Here is a 5,511-nt window from a genome sequence, read left to right as displayed (position 1 = left end):
TATGATTGTGAGATGTTAAGTGAATTGAATTTTCTTGCGAATAAGTATGCATGACATTCAGTGATGTTTATCCGGACTTAGGGTCCGCAGGCTATGTGCTGGAATTATATCTGGACTTAAGGTCCGCAGGCTATGTGATGGAATTATAACCGGACTTAAGCTCCGCAGGCTACATGCTGGAAATATGTCCGGGCTAAAGTCCCGTAGGCTTCGAGTTGGTATTATACCGGGTTTAAATTCCCGCAGGCTTGTGCTGGTAATTGGTTTCAAGTTCTAAGACCTGACAGGCTTAATGCCAGTAAGTTAAGTAAGATTACGATATTGAATGTTCACAGTAAACCATCGTCGAGTAAGTACTATACATTTAAGATGTTCAGGTACGTATTACTTACTCAACGGTGAATTGATTTCGAAGTGAATCATTAGCATCAAAGAAGAATATATATATATAAATATGATTGATGGTTATATTTGCGAATATGAAAATGATTTAATCGGTCATGGTATATTTGTATATGAATTATATGTTAAAATTACTTTATGTACTCATGTACATTCAGTCAATGATTTTGTGAATTATTAGTATTAAAGAATGATACTTAAGTGTGAATGATTGTTATATCTATGAGTAAAACAATGACCTATTCGGTCAAATGTTGTTAATATATGAGATTATTTGATTTAAATGCATCGTATGAACTTTAAGTAGAAGAAAAATATGTGTTGAGAAATCTATGTATATGTTTATGTGTATTCGGCCATGAAGCAATTTGAATTGAGAATAAGTCTGTTTAAATGAATGTTTCGATTTTCGATAAGTCTTTAATTGTTTGTGATGTTTAAAACTTACTAAGCTTTGAAAGCCTACTCTATTCTTTATTTCTCTGTTTTATAGATTGTTGATTTTGGCCACCGACTCGGGGATCATCAGCAGTTCATCACACTATCGATCTTTTAGTACAGTTATATTTTGGATTCGATACGGCATGTATAGGTTAGGCTGATGATAACGATGTTTTGAAATTGTAAATATTTTGGCCATACGAAAATGGCGTATAACTTAAATATCAGTATGTGTTTCAGCTCGATCTCTGTTTATGTTTATTGACAATGTGAATGAAATAATTAAATGTTTAGTTCAGTAATACCTCTTAGCCTTAATCCGGCGATCGGATTCGGGTTAGGGGAGTGACATAGTAAGCTCATATAATAACATATACATTAACTTACCTTATCAACCAAAAATACAATTATATAACTATGTATTCATGGCACTTTCAAACGTGATATTTCATATCACAAGAAACATGTAAGACTTTTCATATAATCATGTAACAGGATCAACAATGTATAATTCAATCATTTTAATTCAAGTATTCAATAAATTTTAAGTCAAAAAGCCATTCATTTCCTTTATTTAATCAAAACATCCTAATGATCAATAGTAAAGAATTCGGATATGCGGGTTAGAGTGACAGGGAGCACCGAGGTGCCAACAGGGAATTAAAGTACGTATAGGAGCACCGAAGTGCAAACAGGGTACTGGAGGCATAAAAGAGGCACAAATGTGCAATCAGGGGACCATAGTGCAACAAGAGCATGAACATGCTATCTGGAGCACTATACTACTAATAGGATAAGTGCGCATTTACCCTATTGGCATGACAATAGTATTGTAATTGTTTACTAAGTTCAAATAGGCATCTATACAAGATTCAGAACTTTCGTGTTACCAACACATTTTCGAGAATCAAAATGAATATCATAATCATCTCAAGTTCTTGTAATACTCTACACAAGGACTATTCATCATATATACGTATACCAGTCTTTCAATTGAGTCCAAGCTCAGCTTATTACCCATGTTAATTCATCAAAAACTCATTAGGCATGTACTAATGTAGCATCACTCTCTCGTATTCAACACCAGAATAGGGTTACGGAGCATTACTGGACTTATAAAACATTTAAAAATTCAATTCACATAAAATTTCACATTTCATGAAAACATTATTCAAACTCATTCACAATGTCCCTATAACGAGCTTACGAGGCCCTAAACATGATTTGGTAGTGGTTCGGGAGTAAATCGATAACTTAGGAAAGTTTTGGAACACTTAAGAAATTTTCTCAAAAACAAGGGACACATGCCCGTGTGGCCCAGCCATGGGTCTCACACGGCCAATAGACACACCCGTGTCACAGACCGTATGGACATTCCAAATGGGAGCACATGGCCGTGTCCCAACCTGTGTCTGACCATGTGTAACTGTCTGACTTGGGTCACACGACCAATACACACGCCCGTGTGGCCATCCCGTGTGCCCTAGAAATTGTCATACACGCCCGTGTACCAGGCTGTGTGCTAGGCCATGCCAAACCTGTAGGGTATACTGACTTATGCCACACGGCCAAGTCACACGCCCGTGTGTGAGGCCGTGTGGAGCATACTGACTTGATTTCTAATTCAACACCAGGGGACACACAGCCATGTGACATAACCATGTGTCACACACGGCTGAGACAAATGCCCGTGTCTCTACCCGTGTGGACAAAAATAGGTTATTTACCAAGCCATTTTGCCTTCCTAAATTTGGCACATACCTACATCAAACCAAATGCACAAATTTAAGCAATTATAAACAACCAAAACAACCACAACCAAGAATAAAATATATGTCATTTCAATGCCAACATTTTTCATGCTTATAATACCATATTCTTACCTATTCAATTATACCAATTCACATTTCCAAAGCATTCATTTGTATCATTTCAGCTAAGCATTTCTTAGTCTAAAACCACAAGCATACAAATCTCAAACTCAACCATTAGTTACTCAAACTAATAATCCACAATCAACCCTTCACCAAGCAATATAAACCACACCACAAAATGGCATTAGCACACATATATATATACATCACCAACTAAGCCAAATAGGTCAACTTACATGGCCATAAACAAGATTATATACATAACAATACATATACCAAAATGACTCAAAGTTCCTAATCATGCCATATACTTAAAATACCAAAGTTCATAGGTACCAAGTGATAGGTGGATAGTGTGAAGCGATCTCCGATGATTCCCAAATCTGAGCTAGCTTGATAACACTATAAAACACGGGAAAATAAACAAAGCAAGTTATAAAGCTTAATAAGCTCGTAAAAAATAAACTCAACTCAATCTCAAGATTATAATTCAACAATTTGAATATATATATCAACATTTAGCATATATTAGCTAACAACCCTTTCATATAGACAATTATGATATTAATCACATTCTTCACAAGTTCCTTCGAACCAAAGCTTATACATGTCACGTACGTACCTATACCATATTATACCATTCTCATTCTCAATCACATCTTTTGTTTACTCGTTGAACCATTCGGAATAGAAGTCAGATACTCAAGAGTCTCGCACAGTAAATACCTATACCATGGCCAGAAGCTAAATCAAGGTAGCTTATATCAGAAATATTGATATCATGGCTCAAAGCCAAATCAGCCGATATTCATGGCCCGAAGCCAAATCGGTATAACTCACACCCAAAGTGCTAATATCATGGCCCGAAGCCAAATCTATGTATCCTCTAATGACATGTCACTAGTATTCTAAACTATTCCTAAGGTTCACCTGGGATTTCGAATGTCGAATTGTCGTCAAATCACTATCGAACATATTCTTAGTCTCATATTCACAATTTATGCAATATCAAAGCATATAATGCATTTGTATTAAAACTTATAACATACGAACTTACCTCGGATGTGAAAATGACGAAATAGGTCTATTAGTCGATAACTTTAGTTTTCCTCCGATCTAGATCTAGATTTTGCTTTTCTTGATAATTGAGCTAGGAAGCTTGGATGAATGAAAAGGAATGAAAACTCCTTCTCAAGCCCTAGAATCAGTTGAAGATGAAGACTAAAAAGATGATACATATTTTTATTTCATTTATTTAATCTTTAATAACAAATTTACTAATATAACCTTTAAAAATCTTAATAATTTCCATAAAACCAAGCTCATAATTGTCCACTAACTCACTAATGGTCTAATTACCTCTTAAGGACCTCCACTTTAAAGTTCTATAGCCATTAGATACCTTTAGCTAATAGAACAACACTTTTGCACTTTACGCGATTTAGTCCTTTTTATCAAATTGACCAATCAAACGATAAAATTTTTAAACGAAACTTTCACACAATCATTCAATCATTCTATAAATATTAAAATAATAATAAAATAAATATTCCAAATTTATATTTGTGGTCTTGAAACCACTATTTTGATTTGACCAAAAATAGGTTGTTACAACTCTCCCCCTTTAGGGATTTTAGTCACCGAAAATCTTACTAGTGAATAGGTTAGGGTACTATTTTCTCGTAGCTTCCTTGGGCTCCCACATGGCCTCTTCAACACCATGTCATTGCCAAATTACTTTCACTAAAGTTATGCTTTCATTTCTCAGCTGTTTAATTTCACGAGCTAGAATTCTGATTGGTTCTTCATTATATGTCATGTCAGGTCAAATTTCAATTTCTTCAGGAGAAATTACGTGTGAAGGATCCGATCAATATCGATGCAATGTCGACACATGAAACACATTATGGATCTTTTCTAACTCAGTTGGTAAAGCTAATCGATATGCCACTGGCCTTATTCTTTCAATGATCTCATACGACCCGATGAAACGTGGACTCAACTTGCCTTTGCGACCAAAACAAAGTATTTTCTTCCATAGAGATACTTTCAGAAATACTTTATCACCGATTTGAAATTCAATGTCTTTTCGTTTCAAATCTGCGTATGATTGCTGTCGATTTGAACAAGCTTTCAAACTATCACGAATTCCTTTCACTTTCTCTTCAGTCTCTCAGATCAAATCAACCCCGTGAATTTTTTTCTCACTAAGTTCGGTCCAATATAACAGAGTTCGGCATTTGCAACTATACAAAGCTTCATATGGTGCCATCCTTATACTCGACTAAAAGCTGTTGTTATACGCGAATTCAACCAACGGTAAATATTTCTTCCAATTGCCTTCAAACTCTAAAACACAACATCAGAGCATATGTTCGAGAATCTGAATTACTCTCTCAGACTGACCGTCAGTTTGTGGATGAAATGAAAAACTAAAATTCAACATAGTACCCAAAGCTTCTTGCAATTTCTTCCAAAAATCGTGATGTAAACCTCAGATCTCTATCTGAAATAATTGGAATTGGCACTTGTACAATCTAATGATCTCAGCAATGTGCAATTCAGCTAATTTATCGAGTGAATAATCTGTACTTACCGGTATAAAATGTGCCGATTTTGTTAATCTATCAACTACAACCCAAACAACATCTTTCTTTTTTGGAGTCAAAGGCAATCCCGATACAAAATCCATCGTAACTCTATCTCATTTCCATTCTGGTATCATCACAGGCTAAAGCAAACCCGAAGGCACTTGATGCTGGGCTTTCACTTGCTAACAAATCAAACCCTTCGA

The sequence above is a fragment of the Gossypium arboreum genome, chromosome 13 (assembly GCF_025698485.1).
Source record: "Gossypium arboreum isolate Shixiya-1 chromosome 13, ASM2569848v2, whole genome shotgun sequence".
Classification (NCBI taxonomy): Eukaryota; Viridiplantae; Streptophyta; class Magnoliopsida; order Malvales; family Malvaceae; genus Gossypium; species Gossypium arboreum.
This window is presented reverse-complemented; position numbering follows the sequence as displayed.